Source organism: Panthera uncia (assembly GCF_023721935.1).
Source record: "Panthera uncia isolate 11264 chromosome B3 unlocalized genomic scaffold, Puncia_PCG_1.0 HiC_scaffold_1, whole genome shotgun sequence".
NCBI classification, from domain to species: Eukaryota; Metazoa; Chordata; class Mammalia; order Carnivora; family Felidae; genus Panthera; species Panthera uncia.
Genome location: NW_026057582.1, coordinates 42,773,811 through 42,792,952, shown reverse-complemented (window position 1 = coordinate 42,792,952; position 19,142 = coordinate 42,773,811). Strand labels below are relative to the sequence as shown.

The window sequence follows — 19,142 nt, the reverse complement described above, 5'->3', positions numbered from 1 at the left end:
ATCTGACTCTTGATTTCAGCTCAGGCATGATCTTTCAGTTTCATGAGTTTGATCCCCATGTCTGGCTCTGAGCTGCCAGTGTGGAGTCTGCTTGGGATTCTCTCTTCCTGCCCCCTCTCACTCTGCCCCTCTCCTGCTCACACGGGGTCTCAGTCAGTCTCTTTCTCTCTCTCTCAAAAAAAAAAAAAAAAAAAAAAAGGTTAATTCACTAATCCACTTGGATACGAAGCTGGGTTATCACTGGATTATTACCCCTTTTTGCTGGTGGAAAGCATCAGGATTCTTGACTGATTATCCTGTTAGTTTCTTGTATAGAGCAAAAGTAAAAACTCATTGAAAATGCTGCAACCTATGCTATAAAATCTAATAAACAGTCCAATAAAATCAGTCTCTGCCGCCCACCAAGATTTCCATTGGATGAGAACTCCTTAGTTACAATGTATTATAGTTTGATTTTTAATGGAGTTGCCTGCTTGCCTCTGTAAATCTGTAGGATAAAATCTACTTTAGAAAATAAAGGTTTCTATGATACAGTCAGTCTGAATCAACAGGATTAAAATTAGAAAACAAAGCCAATGTGGACAGAGGAAAGAGCACCAAGTTAGGTGTCAGTTTCTGGTAATTATATGGCTGCTAATTGTGTGGTCCTATGCAAGTTGCTTAATCTTTCTGCCTGTTTTTCCTATGGGAGATGATGAAATGGGACTAAATTGATCACATCAAGTCACAAGTCTCAATTTAAAAGATTGAAATTATACTAAATATCTTTTCCTATCACATCAGAAGGAAACTAAAAAATAATAGAAGGAAAACTGGAAACTTCACAATGAAGTGTAAATTAAATAGCACACTCCTGAACAATCATTAGGTCAAAGGGGAACCTAAAAAGAAAATTAGAAAATATATTGAGACAAATTAAAACAAAACTACAACATATCAAAACTTATAGTAAAAGGGAAATTCACAGCAATAAGTGCACATATTAAAAAAGAAGGAAGATTTCAAACAACCCAACTTTATACCTCAAGGAGCTAGAAAAAAAACAAAACAAGCCAAAAGGTAAGAGAAGGAAGGAAATTACAAGGAGCACAAAAAACAAAATAGAATATTCTAAAAATAGAAAAAAATTGACAAACTAAGAGGTTTTTTTTTTTTTGGAAAAAACAAACAAAATTGACAAATCCTTAGCTAAACTAAGAAAGAAGAGAACAAATGCAAGTAAAACTAGAATGAAAAGATATCACAACTGAGGACATAGGAATAAAAAGAATGATTGACTACTATGAACAACTTCCACCAACAAATTGATAACCTAGAAGAAACGGATAAATTCCTAGAAACATAGGACCTACAAAACTAAGTCATGAGGAAATATAAAGCTTAAACAGACTCATAACTACTATGGAGATTGGATCTGTAATCAAAAACTTCCCAACAAAGAAGAGCCCAGGACTAGATGGCTTCACTGGTAAATTCTACCAAACATCTAAAAGAAGAATTAAGGTTAATCCTTCTCAAACTCTTCCCAAAAGCTGGTAAGGAGGGAATCCTTCCAAATTCATTTTATGAGACAAGTATTACTTTGATTCCAAAGCTAGACAAAGCAAACCACAGGCCAATATCTCTGATGAACATAAACACAAAAATCCTCAACAAAATAGTAGTAAACTGAATTCAATAGCACATTGGAAGGATTATACACTATGACCAAGTGAGATTTATCCTTGGGATGCTAGGATGATTCCATATACAAAAACTAATGTTATATATTACATCCTAAGAATAAAAGATAAAAATTACAATTGCCTCAATAGATGCAGAAAACACATTTGCTCAGATTCATCATCAATTCATGATTACAATTCTCAACAAACTGGGAATAGAAGGAAGATATCCCAACAAAATTAAAGCTATATATTAAAAGCATGTAGATAACATACTGATGAAAAATTGAAAGTTTTTCCTCTAAAATCAGGAATAAGGCAAGGATGCTCACTCTTACCACTTCTGCTTAACACAGTACTAGAAGTGATAGCTAGAGCAATTAGACAAGAAAAAGACATAATGCAAATTGGAAAGGAAGTAAAATGATCTGTTTGCAGATGACATTTTATATACAGAAAACCACAAGAATCCATTAAAAAACTATTATAACTAATGAAGCTAATAAGTGAATTCAGTAAAGTTGTAGGATACCAAGTCAACATACAAAAATCACTTGTGTTTTGGGAGTTCCTGTTCAAGAGCAATGTAGGAAGACTCTGAACTCATCTCCTCCATGGAACACACCAAATTATACCTAATAGAACAATTCCTCCTGAATAACTGAACTCTGACTGAACAGCTTCTGAACAACCAAAGATAGAACAGCAAGAGAATGGCAAGAGAGACAGAGACACAGTAACAAAGGGAACCCCCACCACTGTGAATGGCAGTGGTGAGTGATAGTACTGAGGGACTAGGAACAGATCCCTCTGTCCTTAGGCACAGAAAGAAAGCCATAGCTTAAAGGAGTAACTAGTACATAAAGGAAACAACACTAGAGCTGTGCCAAGTGGCAGAGGAGCTGCAGGAATGCTCTCCAGGTCAGAGGAACTAGAGAATGACACAGTTTATGTTCCCCCCGCTCCCCCCCCCCACCATAAAAGTCCAGACCAGAACAGGGTCTACACACCATAATGAGCATGTTGTCTGGTTGTCTCAGTAAGCTCATGACCTCAGCAAGCCTAGGGTATGCAAGTCCACACCAACCCCTCACTCTGGGATATAGAAAAACAGGCCGGGGTTTAAAAGGGCCAAGCAGCAGTGGGAACACTCTCCCCTCTCCCCCTTAAAAGCTCAGACCTGAGCAGGGTCTGGCTCACAGAACGCTTGCAGCCTCAGTGAGCCCAGGGTCCATAAGTCCACAAGCCCATGGCAGCTGCCCTGTGGTGCTGAGGCACAGAAAACAAGCCATAGGTTCCACCTAATCTATAGAAATAAACACAGAAAGTTAAGCAAAATAGGGAGACAGAGGAATATACTCCAAAAGAAACAAGACAAAACGTCAAAAGAACTAACAGATAAGCAATATACCTGATAAAGAATTTAAAATAATGATCATAAAGATACTCACTAGACTTGAGAGAAAAGACGTATGAACTCTGAGGCTTTCAATAAAGAGAAAATATTAAAAAGAACCAGGGTTGAAGAATACAATAACTGAAAATAAAAAACACACTAAAGGGAAACAACAGTAGATTAGCAGAGGCAGGAGTACTCAGTGATCTGGAAGACAAGATATTGGAAAACACACAAGCTGAACAGCAAAAAGAGAAAATAATTTTTTTAATGAAGATAAATTAAGAGATCTCTTAGAAAACATCAAGTCCAGCACTGCTGGGGGTCCCAGAAGAAGAAGAGAGAAATGTGTAGAAAACTTATTTGAAGAAATAATAACTGAAAACTTCTCTAACCTAAGGAAGGAAATAGATATCCCAAATCTAAGAAGCAGAGTTCAAGACAAGATGACCCCAAGCAGGCACAGAATAATTATAACATCAAAAGGTTAAAGACTCTTTAAAGCAACAAGGAAGAAAGTGACCTACCAGGGAAAACCTATAAGGCTATCAGCTTATTTTTCAGCAGAAACTTGGCCAGCAAGAAGCAAGTTGCATAATATAGTCAAAGTGCTAAAAGGGAAAAACCTGCAACCAAGAATACTCTACCAAGGTTTCATTCATATTTGAAAGAGAGATAGTTTCCCAGACAAACAAAAGATAAAGGACTTTATCACCACTAACCCAGCCTTACAAGAAATGTTAAAGGGACTTCTTTAAAGTAGAAAAAAAATAGCCATAATTAGACATAAGAAAACTATGAACAAAAAGATGTAAAATATGAACACAAATACATCAACTTTGGAGAAGAGAGTAAAAAAGGGGTAAGGAAAAGTAAATTTTTTATTTTTCTGTTCTTTTTTTTTGTTTTTGTTGTGGTTATTGAAATGTGTCTGAACCTAAAGGACCAATAAATACAAACTGCTATTTACGAACTTCATGGTAAACACAAACCCAAAACCTATGGTAGCCACACAAAAAATAAAGAGAAATAAATCCAAACAAAACACTATAAATACTCAACACAAAGCAAAGGCAAGAGAACAAAGACAAAAAAAAAAAAAAAAAACAGAAAACAGAAAACAAATTTTTAAAAACAGCAATAAGTACAATACCTATCAATAATTATTTTGAATGTAAATGAACTAAATGCTGCAAGAGACAGTAGCAGAATGGAGTTTTTAAAAAGACCCATCTTGGGGTGCCTGGGTGGCGCAGTCGGTTAAGCGTCCGACTTCAGCCAGGTCACGATCTCGCGGTCCGTGAGTTCGAGCCCCGCGTCGGGCTCTGGGCTGATGGCTCGGAGCCTGGAGCCTGTTTCCGATTCTGTGTCTCCCTCTCTCTCTGCCCCTCCCCCGTTCATGCTCTGTCTCTCTCTGTCCCAAAAATAAAATAAAAAACGTTGAAAAAAAAATTTATAAAAAAATAAAAAGACCCATCTTTATGCTGCCTGCAAGAGACTCATCTTATACCTAAAGATACCTGGAAATTGAAAGTTAGAGAGGATGGAGAAGCATCTAACATGCTAATGGAGGTCAAAATAAAGCTGGAGTCCCAATGCTTATATTGGACAAACTACGCTTTAAAACAAAGACTGTAACAAGAAACAAAGAAGGACACTATATAATAATAAAGGGAACAATCCAGCAAGAAGATACAACAACTATAATAATTTATGCACCCAACATGAAAGCACCCAAGCACCTAAAACAGTTAATCATAAAGAAACTAATCAATAATAATATAATAGTAGGGGAATTTAACACCCCATGTACATCAATGGAAAGATCGTCTAAACAGAAAAATCAACTAGGAAACAATGGCTTTGAATGACACACTAGACCAGATGGATGTATTAACAGATTTTTCTGAACATTCCATCCTAAAAGAGCAGAATACACATTCTTTTCAAGTGTACATGGAACATTCTCCAGAATAGATCACATATTATGTCACAAAACAGGCCTTAACAAAAAAAAAAAAAAAAATATTGACGTTATACCATGCACCTATCAGGTTATAAAACTAGAAATCAGCCACAAGAAAAAAATCTGAAAAGAACATAGATACACAGAGGTTAAACAACTTGCTAGTAAACAATGAATGTGTCGACCAGAAAATAGAAGCAGAAATAAAAAATTACATGAAAACAATTGGAAATGAAAAAAACAGTCCAAATCCTTTGGGATGATGCAGAAGTGGTCCTATGATGGAAGTTTATAGCAATACAGGCCTACATTGAGAAGAAAAATCTCAAACAATCTGACCTTAAACCTAAAGGAGCTAGAAAAAGAACAAACAAAACCCCAAACCAGCAGAAGGAAGGAAATAATAAAGATTACAGCAGAAATAAGTTATATAGAAACAATACAACAATGAAACCAGGAACTGGTTCTTTGAAAAAACTGATAAACCTCTAGTCAGACTTATCAAAAAGAGAAAGGACTCAAATAAATAAAAATCATAAATGAGAGAGGAGAATTAACAACCAACTTCACAGATACAAATAATGAGACTTATGAAAAACTATATGCCAACAAATTGGACAACCTAGAAGAAATAGATAAATTCCTAGAAACATATAACCTGCCAAAACTGAAACAGAAAGAAATAAAAAACCTGAACAGACTGACAACCAGCAAAGTAATTGAATCAGCAATCATAAACTCCCAAAAACAAAAGTCTAGGACCAGATGGCTTCATAGGCAAATTCTACCAAACATTTAAAGAAAAGTGAATATCCATTCTTCTCAAACTATTCCAAAAAAATAGAAAAGGAAAACTTCATTCTATGAATCCTTCAAATTCACTCCATGAGGCCAGCATTATTGCCCTCATACCAAAACCAGATAAAGACACCACAAAAAGAATAGCTTCGGGCCAGTATCTCTGATGGACATAGATGCAAAATTTCTCAACAAAATACTAGCAAAACTAATCTACCAATAAAGAAATCATTCATCAAGATCAAGTGGGATTTATTCCTGGGCTGCAAGGGTGGTTCAATATTTGCAAGTCAATGTGATATAACACATTAATAATAAAAAAAAGAATAAGAACCATATGATCATTTCAATAGATGCAGAAAAAAAACATTTGACAATGTAAAAAATCCATTCATGATTTAAAAAGCCCTCAACAATAGGTTTAGAGTGAACATATCTCAATATAATAAATACCATATGTGAAAAACCCACAGCTAATATCTTGAGTGGGGAAGAACAGAGCTTTTCCCCTCAGGTCAGGAATAAGATAGGGTTGTCCACTCTCACCACTTTTATTCAATATAGTATGGAAGTCCTAGCCACAGCAATCAGACAACAAAAAGAAAACAAAAAGGTATCCTTGGGGTGCCTGGGTGACTCATTTGGTTAAGCATCTGACTCTTGATTTCAGCTCAGGACATGATCTCATGAACCAGGAGATGGAGCCCTGTATCAGGCTCTGCACTGACACAGCACAGTCTGCTTAGGATTCTCTCTCCCCCTCTCTCTTCTCTTCTCTCTCTCCCTCTCTCTCACAAAAATAAACATTAAAAAAAGAGGCAAAAGGCATCCAAATCAGCAAGAAGTAAAACTTTCACTATTTGCAGATGGCATAATACTCTATATAGGTACCTTGAAAGAATCCACCAAAAACCTGCTAGAATTGATACACGAATTCAGTAAAGTCACAGGATACAAAACCCATGTACAGAAATCTGTTACATTTCTATACATCAATAAGAGAAGGAATCCATTTACAACAATCCATTTACAATTGCACCAAACCATAAGATACCTAGGAATAAACCTAACCAAAGAGACGAAAGATCTGTACTCTGAAAACTATGAAAACTATAAAACACCGATGAAAGAAATTGAAGACAACACAAAGAAATGGAAAGACATTCCATCCTCATGGGTTGGAAGAATACTGTTAAAATGTCTATACTACCCAGAGCAAACTACACATTTAATGCAATCCCTATCAAAATACCAACAGCATTTTTCACAGAGCTAGAGAAATTGTATGATTGGTATGGAACCACAAGATTCTGAATATCCAAAGTAATCTTAAAGAAAAGCAAAGCAAAAAGCAATCACAATTGCAGACTTTAAGTTGTATCACAAAGCCGTAGTGATCAAAACAGTATGGTATTAGCACAAAAATAGACACACAGATGAATGGAATAGAAAGCCCAGAGATGAACCCACTATTATATGGTCATTAATCTTTGACAAAGAAGGAAAGAATATTCAATGGGAAACAGATGGTCTCTTCAAAATTGGTGTTGTTGGTGTTAGGAAAACTGGATAGCAACATGCAAAACAATGAAAGCAGACCACTTCCTTACACCACACACAAAAGAAATTCAAAATGGATTAAAGACCTAAATATGAGACCTGAAAATCAAAAAGGCCTTGAAGAGAGCTCAGGCAGTAATTTCTCTGACATCAGCAGTAATAACTTTTTTCTAGATAGGTCCTCAGAGGCAAGGGAAACAAAAGCAAAAATACATTGATGCGACTACATCAAAATAAAAAAACTTCTGCACAATGAAGAAAACAATCAACAAAACTGAAAGGCAACCAACAAAATGGGTGAAGATATCTGCAAATGACATTATGTGATAAAGGGTTTGTATCTAAAATATATTGAGAACTTATAAAACTCAACACTCAAAAACTGATCAAATTGAAAATTGGGAAGAAATGAATAGACATTTCTCCAAAGACGATATCCAGGTGGCCAACCATCACATGAAAAGATGCTCATCATCACTCACCATCAGGGAAATATAAATCAAAATTACATGAAGATATCACTTCACACCTGTTAGAATGGTTAAAATCAACAACAGAAAAAACCATCAGGTGTTGGGGAGAATGTGGAGAAAAAGGAACACTTGTGCACTAAACGATAGGAATAGAAACTTTTGCAGCCACTGTGGAGAACACTATGGATGGAGTTTCCTCATAAAGTTAAATATAGAACCATGGTATGATCTAGCAATTGCACTACTAGGTATTTACCACCCCCCAATACAAAAATACAAAATCAAAGGGATATACATACTCTTATGTTCACTGCAGCATTAGCAACAATAGCCAAATTATGGAAACAGCCCAAGTGTCCATTGACTGATGAATGGATAAAGAAGCTGTGGTGTGTGTGTGTGTGTGTGTGTGTGTGTGTGTGTGTGTATGAAATCTTGCCATTTGCAATGACATGGATGGAGCTAGAAAATATTATGCTAAGCAGAATAAGTCAGTTAGAGAAAGATAAATACCATATAATTTTGCTCACACAGAATTTAAGAAACAAATGAGCAAAGGGAAAAAAGAGTGGCAAACCAAGAAACAGACTCTTAACTATAGAGAACTGATGGTACCAAAGTAGAGGTAGGGGGATGGGTGAAATAGGTGATGGGGATGAAGGAGTGCACTTGTGATGAGCACCACGTGTTATATGGAATTACTGAATCACTATATTGTACATCTGAAACTAATATGACACTGTAGGTTATCTAAAATTAAAATAAAAACTTTAAAAAATTAAATTAAAATAAATTTTAAAAAGCCTTTACTCACCCCCCCCCCCAAAAAAAAATTCAGTCATGTTTTTATATACTAAAAATGAACTATCTGGGAAGGAAATTAGAAAAACAATCCCATTCATAATAGTAGCAAAAGAATAAAATACTTAGGAATAAACTAAGGAGCCAAAGTTTTTTTTAAGTTTATTTATTTTGAGAGAGCGAGCAAGTGAGCATGAGTGGGGGAGAAGCAGAGACAGAGAGAGAGACAGAGAGAGAGACAGAGAGAGAGAGAGAGAGAGAGAGAGAATCCCAACCAGACTCCTCGCTGTCAGTGCAGAGCTAGACACAGGGCTCAGTCTCCTGGTTTGTGAGATCAGGACCTGAGCTAAAAATCAAGAGTTGGATGCTTAACCGACTGAGCCACCCAGGAGCGCTTGAAAGATTTTTATACTGAAAATTAAAAACATTCATGAAAGAAAATAAACAAGACACAAATGGAAAGACAACTTATGTTCATGGATTAGAAGACTTAATATGGATGTTCATGGATTAGAAGACTAATCAAAGCAATCTACAGATTCAACACAATCCCTATCAAAATTCCAAAAACATTTTTTTACAGAAATAGAAAAGGCAAAAAAAAAAAAAGAAAAGAAAAGAAAAAGAAAAAAAGAAAAGGCAATATGAAAAGAACAGTTCATAAGGAACCATAAGTTCATAAGGAACCACAGATGACTATGAATAGCCAATTCTAAGAAGAAAACTGGAAGCAGAACACTTTAAGATTTCAAACTATATCACAGAGTTTTAATAATTAAAATAGTATGGTACTTGCATAAAAATACATATAAACCAATGGAACATAAGAGAGCCCAGAAATAAATCCATATATACATGATCAAGGTATTTCAACAAGGGTTTAAGAAAACACAATAGGGGAAGGATAGTCTTTTCAACTACATGGTGTTGGGAAAACTGGACCATTTTACACGTAAAAGAGTGAAGTTGGACCTGTAACTTACTCTATACACACAAAAATCAACTCAAACTGGTTAAAGACTTAAATGAAAGACCTGAAACTGTAAAAATTTTCAGAAGCAACCATAGGGAATAAACTTCATGATATTGGTTTTGATAATGATTTTATAGATATGGCCCCAAAAGCACAGGCAACAAATAGACAAGTGGAACTGCCTCAAACTGAAAAGCTTCTGCACAGCAAAGGAAATGATGGAATGAAGAAGCAACCTATAGAATGAGAGAATATTTGCAAACCATGTATTTGATCATACAACTCCATGAGAAAAAACTAATAACCTAATTTTAAAATGGGTTGAAGACTTGAGGAGCTTGAACAGACATTTCTCCAAAGATGACATACACATGGCCAACAGGTATATGAAAAAATGTTCATCACTAATCAAAAAAATGCTAACCAAAACCACAATCAGGGGCACCTGAGTGGCTCAGTTGGTTAAGCATGCCACACTTCATTTTGGCTCAAGTGATGATCTCATGGTTTATGGGATTGAGCCCACTTTGGACTCTGCGCTGAAAGTGGGTGAAGCCTGCCTGGGATTCTCTCTCCTCTCTCCCTGCCCCTTATCCATGCACGTGCACTCTCACTCTCAAAATAAACATTAAAAAACCAAACAAAAAAATCCCCACAATCATCAGGGAAATACAAATCAAAACCACAATGAGATATCACCTCACACTTGCCAGAATGGCTGAAATCAACAACACAAGAAACAACAGGTGTTGGCAAGGATGTGGAGAAAGAGGAACCCTCTTCCACTGTTGGTGGGAATGCAAACTGGTTCAGCTACTGTGGAAAACAGTATGGAGGTTCCTCAAAAAGTTAAAAATAGAACTATCCTATAACCCAGTAATTCCACTACTAGGTATTTACCCTCAAAATACAAAAATACTAATTCAAAGGGATACATTCACCCTGATGTTTATAGCAGCATTATCTATAACAGCCAAATTATGGAAATAGGAACAGCCCAAGTGTCCACTGACTGATAATGTATAAAGAAGATGTGGTATATATGTGATGGAATATTACTCAGCCATAAAAAAGAATGAAATCTTGCTGTTTGCAATGACATGGATGGAGCTAGAGAGTATTGTGCTAAGTGAAATTAGTCAGAGAAAGACAAATCCCATATGACTTCGCTCATGTGGAATTTAACAAACAAAACAAACAAAGGGGGAAAAGAGAGAGGGAGGCAAACCAAGAAACAGACCCTTAACTATAGAGAACAAACAGATGGTTGCCAGAAGGGAGGTGGGTGGGGAGATGGGTGAAACAGGTGATGGGGATTAAGGAGTGCACTTGTTGTGATGACCACCAGCTGTTGTATGGAAGCACTGAATCACCATGTTGTACACCTGAAACTAAGATTATACCGCATGTTAACTAGAATTTGCAAACCTAAAAACACAGTGAGATATCATGTCACACCTGTCAGAATGACTATTATCAAAACAAAACAAAAACAAAAAAAAAACAGAGGTGTCAGCAAGGATGTAGAGAAACGAGAACCTTTGCACACTGTTGGTGGGAATGCAAAATGGCACAGATGGAAAACAGAAAGTTCCTCAAAAAATTAAAAATAGAACTACTATGTGACTCAGCAATCCCTCTTCTAGGTTTACATCCAAAAGAAGTGAAATCGGAATCTTCAGTGGATATTAGCACTCCCATTTATTGCAGCACTATTCTCAATAGCTAAGATGTGGAAACAACCCAAATGTCCCCTGACAGATGAATAGATAATGTGGCATATGTATACAAAATAATATTTAGCCTTAAAACAGAAGGAAATGCTGTAATATGTGACAACATGGATGGACCTTGAGGACATTATGCTGTGAAATAAGCTTGATCCAGAAAGACAAACACTACGTGATTCCACTTATATGAAGTATCAAAACTAGTCAAATTTATAAAATCAAAGATTGGAATGGTGGTTACTAAGGGATAAGGAGGGAGGCAGATATGGGGGGGGGTGTTATTAACAGGCATGATATTTTTGTTAAATATGATGAATAGATGAATAAGCTCTACCACCTTTTAACACCATACACAAAAAGAGACTCTAAACAGATTAAAGCCCTGACATCATAAAAATCTTAGAACACAGGAAATAATTGCTCTGACATCAGCCATAAAGACATTTTTCTTCTACGTAAGTCTCCTAAGGCAAAGGAAACAAGCAAAAAGCAAACTATTGGCACTACAAAGCTTTTGCACAGCGAACGAAACCATCAACAAAACAAAGACAACCTACAGAATAGGAGAAGATATTTGCAAATGATATATCTGATAAGGGGTTAATATCTAAAATATATAAGGAACTACACAACACCACCAAAATAAAAAACAAAAACAAAAAACATCCAATGAAAAAATGGGCAGAGGAAGTGAGCATTTTTCCAAATAAGACCTACAGATGGCCAACAGACACTTCATGATGTTCAACATCACTCATCATCAGGGAAATGCAAATCAAAACCACAAGGAGATATCACCTCACATCTATTAGAATGGGGAAAAAAAAAGAACTAACCAGTGTTGGCAAGGATGTGGGGGGTTGGGGGGAAGGTACCCTTTTGCATTGTTGGTGAGAATATAAGTTGGTATAACCACTGTGGAAAACAATATGGAGGTTCCTCAAAAAATTGAATACAATATCATATGATCCAATTCCACTACTGGATATTAACCCAAAGGAAAAAGAAAGTCACTAATTCAAAAATTTATATGCACCCTTATGTTTGTTTACTGCAGCATTATTCATGATAGCCAACCCAAATGTCCATCAATATATGAATGGATAAGATGTGGTACATATACATGCATACACATACACACAGGGGTCGGGGGGGGGGGGGGGGTAGATAATATGTAGCCATTTAAAAGGTGAGGTGAGATTGTGCCATTTGAGGCACCACGGAAGGACCTAGAGGGTATTATGCTAAGTGAAATAAGTCAGGCTGAGAAAGACAAATACCATGTGATTTCACCCATAAGTGGAATCTAAACAAAATCAACAAAAAGTTAGAATCAGACCTATAAATACAGAGAACAAACTGATGGTTGCCAGAGGGCAAAGGGATAGAGGTTTGGGCAAAATGGGTAAAGAGAGTGGGAGTTTCAGGCTTCCATTTACGGAATGAATAAATCATGGGAACAAAAGGCACAGCATAGGGAATACAGTCCGTGATACTGTAATAGCGATATGTGGGGACAGATGGTAGCTACACTTGCTGTGAGCATAGCCTGATGCATAAGCTTGTTGAATCACTGTGTTGTACACCTGACACTAATGTAACATTGTGTGTCAACCAGACTCAAGTAAAAAGCTCTAGAGGGCTGTACAACATTTTAAGTATGGTCAACAATAATATATACTTAAATTCGTTAAGAGGACAGATCTCACGTAAAGTGTTCTCATTACAATCAAAACTTTTAAAAAAATTGGACTAGCCTGGGTGGCTCAGTCAGTTAAGCGGCCGACTTCGGCTCAGGTCATGATCTCGCGGTCCGTGAGTTCGAGCCCCGCGTCGGGCTCTGTGCTGACAGCTGGGAGCCTGGAGCCTGTTTCGGATTCTGTGTCTCCCTCTTTCTCTGACCCTCCCCTGTTCATGCTCTGTCTCTCCCTGTCTCAAAAATAAATAAAACGTTAAAAAAAATTAAAAATTGGACTAAACCAATGGCTTTCAAAGTGTAGATAGTGTAGAACACTTTCAAAAAATCAGATGACTTCTCATTCAGATTCCTAATACGTAAGTGGGTAAAAGCAATATTTTAGTGGCATAAGTTTAAAAAGCTTAAATGGGTAAAATTACTCAAATGAGAAAAAATGATAAAATCTAGGATTATGGAAAACAGTTATAGTCCTATCAGCCTTATCAATCTTTCTGCTTCATTGGGGGGGGAAAAAAAAAAAAACCTGACTCATAGCTCAACTTCCATCTTAATACTCTTTAATCCAAACCAGAAGCTTGAAAGAGAATAGAAAATGTTCTCCAAGTTAGATCACTAACAATATCTAACAATGAGAGCCATTCTTATAAATGTGTCAGACAAAAATTGCCTAATAAATACAAAGCCACTCGTAGCATTATGTCTTGCATAATATATAAGTGTAGGCAGGCACCAAGCGATAGACCTGAGCTACGTTCCTGTTACAAACCTGAATTTAAAAGGAAACAGCAACAATTGTACTCATGGAGAATGAAAGTTGTTGGTATCCTGTGTACATTATACTCACAGCATCAGCTTGATTTCCCAGGAGCTTGCATTTCACCAATGGCCTAACATGCCACATCCTACAAGGCAATTTGCAATCCATTAGTTTAGAGCTTCAGATAACCCAAACAGAATCAGATTCTGTCCATCAAACCCTTTCTTTTCCTCTGAAAGTGACGCATAAAGACAGTGAAGGAAAGCTTTCAACTTCAAAGAGACTGAACATGGTAGAAATATCATTTATGTTAAGTATGTTAATTGAAAACAAATTAAATATTTAACTATGTATATATTACTATATATCTACATGCACTGGTGAGATTATATATATATATATATATATATATAAATTACATTCTTTTTTTTTTTTTTTAACATTTATTTATTTTTGAGACAGAGAGAGACAGAGCATGAACAGGGGAGAGGCAGAGAGAGAGGGAGACACAGAATCAGAAGCAGGCTCCAGGCTCTGAGCCATCGGCCCAGAGCCCGACGCGGGGCTCGAACTCACGGACCGTGAGATTGTGAGCTGAAGTCGGACGCTTAACCGACTGAGCCACCCAGGCGCCCCTATAATTCATTCTTTATAATAAAATTTTAACCAATACTTTAAGGTAGCTTAACTTGTATAACAGTTAAGTATCACGTGTAAATACTCTGGAACACTTAACCTTTGCTAAAGAAAGGTGTTCCTCATCCTAACTTTCAGTGGAAGCTCTCTTATCTGACCTCTACTTTGCCTTCTTACAGAATTCATCACTGTTCTCCATTCCTTCCATGGAACATGCTAATGGATTCTCCTAGCATCCTCATGCTCGTGGCTAGTGATTTGCTACCCTCTACTAACTTGGTCTTTCAAACCCTAGAAGACTGTCAAGACTGGTTTCTCTACCGTCTTCCGTGCCAAGACGAGACTCTCAGGCTCTGACTCTAGCTCCCCAATCTGCAAATGTCTCAGGGTAAAGGAACCTGGAAATCAATAGCTCACCTCTCTGTGATCCTATAAATCTAAGTATAGACCTGTCTAGTTGTGGGTGGGCATCAGCTGCCCTCTTATGCCTTTTAACAGAATTTTTAAATTGTATCTTATGTTTCATTTCACTTTATGGCCTTTCTAGTTATTCTTGGTGAGAGCATTAGTCTGCTGCAGGATCCTGCGTAGGAGCAAGAGTCCCAAGCCTGTATTTGAGGCCACCGAACAAGAGTGGGGTTCAACCACGCAGCTTTTGTTTAATTTCTATTGTAGGGCCCTAAAAAATTCTCCTCTGCTCAAAAAGTTAACGTTCCTCAAGCTTTGACAACCACGTACCAAAATTGTTCTTTTCTCCCCCTCTCCTTTTACTTTCAAATGATCTTTCTTCACAAAAACATGAACTCATGGCATTTAACGGTTCTACTTTAAATGTGCCACACAGCAGTGATTTGTTAATTCAACTTTATTTTAATGGGGCTTGAGACTCACTTGGAATTGACTAGAATTTATTCTGGGGGATGCATCCTCTCCCCGCGTCTTCTGAAGACGGTGTTGTACATGGAAATGGAGAGACGGTCCGGGCTCTGCTGCTCAGGCAGGACAGACGCTCAGTTTTGCTCTGAGGTTCGCTAGTCAGTAACTCTAGGCACTTGTGCATAAAGAGCCAGTGGCCCCAACTAATCCCAAGTACCTGACTTTATGGAAAATAGCTTATTATCCTTAGTGAACTTTTTTTTGCAATTGGCCATTTCCCGAGGCCAGACAATGCCCAGGGAAGCAGGAGAACAGCCTTCTCCAAATCAGAGCCCACATAGAATTGAGGACTCATAAAGGTGTCTGGCGGGCTTGCTCCTTGGCTAAAAATCAATTTTATCTTCGACCTTGAGGAAACCAGAGTGTAGGTCAGTGCCCATTAAGAAAAGTGTGCAGAAATGCTTATAGAAATAGTACCACCTTATTTTCTCTCTGCATCCCTCTCTCCCAGCCCTCTGTCTCCCCTGTTACCTATGAAGCATCTGAAAAGAAGATCCCCCTGAGCTAACAAGTTCCTTTAAAGATAATTGTATTCTCTCCGTACATTGCCCCTCCATTTGAAAAGCAAACCTCTTGTCACCCCACTGCAGAGCATCTAGATGTTACAAACCGTGCCACTATTTTAATGTTCATGCTCTTGAAAAACACTTGGCATTCCTCAGGGAAAAAGATGTGTATACTTAATGTTGCTACTATTCTCATTCCAAAGTTAAGAGTTGCTCTTTCTCTTAGCGGTCCTCAGCACCCCCCACCCCCACCCCAGAGCTCTTGGGGCTGCATGCCCTCCCCGGCAGCGCTACCGCTCGTTTCAAAAGCAACAGCCAAAGCAGATGCGAGGGAGATGCTCCCCTGCTCATAAATTCTAGGAGCGAAAATAGCAACAGCTGTAGCAATTGCAGGATTTCAGCAGGTAATCAAGTAACTAAGTGCCAAAAGCGGATTGGACAATTCTACTGGGGCCTGGGACAGAGGGCAGCGAGAACTTGAACTTGGAGAGGAATCTTCCCTGCAATCAACGAAAATGTAAGCCCAGTGACTGCACCCTGCTACGCACAGATTTTCCTGCTTTCAATGCCAGTCCCTGAGCAGTAGGAATAACCTTTCTCATAACATTTGGCTTTCTTGGATAGATTTACCTCTATTGCATACTGCCAAGGTTCACCTGTGTATTTTCATCACTGGTTTAATAACATTTTTCAAGACCCTTACGTACTTATGAAAGGATGGGTATGCCTGTTTAGGCTGAGGCTTATGGGTAGAATTTCTTCTGAAATGTTCTTCCCAAATCTAACGGGCAGCGATTCTCATAGCAAAGGTTTTAGAAGGTACAAGAGAGTCAGTAATGAACCTCCAGGCTAAGAAGGCACTTTAAGACCAAAACGACACAAGCCGCTCCATAGTGTTTACAGTTTTGTCCAGGGTAACTTACTGACAAGAAGAATCCAGCAGGCAAACAATCCAAAGACCGCACGACTACTCTCCACCCTGCCAGGGCCTTACCCCCAGCTTTTATAGAGGGAGGGGCACAGTGGTGAGGTCACAGCATAGTTATTTAAAGTGGCGCCATCTGTGCTCCAGAGGATCTCTACTCGTTATCTACAGTGGGCCCTTCTGTGCGCCACTTTAGGGAAGATCAGAACAAGCCTTCTCTCATTGTGATCAGGGCTTACATTAACCTCTTAGGGCCTGGAACACGTAGCTCCGAGGGAGGTCACTGCGCAGGCGTGAAGAAGATGGCGAGCCAACGATAGAGTCAGAGCCGTCAGCACCCCTACAAAGGGGGACCAGACTCTCTTGCTCATCTTTGGAAGTTAGAACAGCACTCAGGGTCCAGGGAGGCATATGAGGCATGGAAAGGAGAAAGGATACTGTGCCTGTTCTCTTTTGTTATTAGACGTAATTATGAAAGACTTTCCCATTGAGAGGAGAGAACCAGGCTCTAAGTACTGGCTTAGTGGCTAAGAGCACAGACTCTGCCTGATTCAAATATAGGCTCTGTGACCTTGGACAAGTGTTCAGTGTGGGGGTTTCCGCATCTGTATAATAATGCTAGTAATACCCACCTCCAATGATTTTATGAGAATGAAATGATTCACTACATGCTAAGTGCCTAGAACGATACCTAGCACATGGTAAGCTCAGTAAATATTATCCCCTTATATGAATCATGTATCTCCTCAATATTAAGCATGTGTCCAACTGTTGGAACTTTAGAAAATAGCTCTATAGAGTAAAAATATACCTTCGATATATTTTTTTAAATGTTCTTCTATTAGTTATAAGTCTGTTGGTTACAAGTTCAACTTTAAACTAGCCTACGGGGACAGAAAAATAAATTTATTGGCTCTCGTGCATGCCTAGGAAGTTCAGTGGTCCATCTTGCTTGGACCCAAGGTCTCTGTCTCTGTCTGTCTCTCTCTCCATCTCTTGGCTGAGCTCACATGATGTCTTCCACCACGAGCGCCTTCCTTATACCCTCCTGACCTAGCATCTCCAGTAGAAACAATCTCATCTGACACCCCAGCAGAAGAGACCCAGCAAGGACTGTGATTGGCTCAACCTAGAACCGGTCACTTTAGGGTTAACCTAGCTTTCTGGGTTAGCAGGAACCTACATTACACATTTTGTAAGACAAAGATTCATTATAAATATAGAAGTATTAAATTATGTCTCTGATTTTCTATAGTCAATAAACTAATTTATTGATTACCTTTCAATCTACAACTCTAAAAACTAAATTCTAAAAATTGGTTGTGAATTCCTAGAGAACTGTGTTGACAGAGATTTTGAGGTTGCATTCTTGCTCAGACAAAACAATACTGGCTAAGGGTATGGTTTGGGCAGTGATGGTACCTATGCCGGGTGATAACTGTCTGTTTTATGCCAGGTTAAGAACGCTTACCCACAAACTGAGGACATTACAGATGGAGAGACTTTCAATTGGAGCCATGCATCAGAGCTGAGCTTCCAAGTAATGCTAGAGTTAATTCAAACAGCCAATTAACACCAAGCATGGCAGGTTATGCACTTAAGTGAGCAGCTTTACAACACCACAAATGAGTGTTGACAGGCTGACTCATCTCTGTTAAGAAGGAAGAACATGCTGATTTATCTCTTTCAAAGCCCTCTGGGTCAACCTCTTGTAAACCCTACCTTGAGATGCTTTACCATGAAACAACAGATAAATAAGGACAAAAGGGTAACTTAAACTTTTCTTTTTCATGTTGGCATTCTTAGAGTTTAATACTTCAAATGACATAGTACATATAGTGTCTCACCAGTTGCTAGATATAGTAAGTACTCATCAATGGTAGCTGTTTTCATGATTATTTCCACAACTTTTCTCTGTATAAAGCATATGTTTTATCACCAAACAAAAGGTGAGAGACTTGTATAGCCAAATTCTTAAAGATTTTCTTGGAAGATGCCAGGCAAGATCTCCCTGTGTTAATCATGTTTTTTTATTTTTTATATTTTATGATGTTTGACATCTTGGGGACCACATGAACATGGGGAGAGACTGCCCTTCCAGAGCTGGGGTAGCAAACAACTTGCCTGTGAGCACACCTTTCACACACCAACCAACTAATCCAAAATCCATATTCCCATCTACCTCCTTTATCAAAACCTCACACACCAAGCCCATATTTCCCCTGCCCCAAATCACCCCAGGGCCAAGTACTAGACAACTGGAGACCACTCATAGCCCAGAGCCTGCCTTTGTTCAAACTTGCCTACCCTGCCTCACCCAGT

General features: G+C 38.1%; 1 long non-coding RNA gene across 1 annotated transcript in view; it reads right to left on the bottom strand.

Moving 5' to 3' along the window:
• The window catches only part of LOC125908764 (uncharacterized), a 38,577-nt gene extending 21,464 nt beyond the window's left edge, over positions 1-17,113 (bottom strand). Inside the window, exons 1-2 of the long non-coding RNA XR_007453431.1 lie at positions 16,819-17,113; positions 13,905-13,962 (exon numbers count right to left, since the gene is read on the bottom strand). This is a non-coding gene — a long non-coding RNA (uncharacterized LOC125908764). The remainder of the gene's footprint in view (positions 1-13,904; positions 13,963-16,818) is intronic.
• Positions 17,114-19,142: the final 2,029 nt, after the last annotated feature.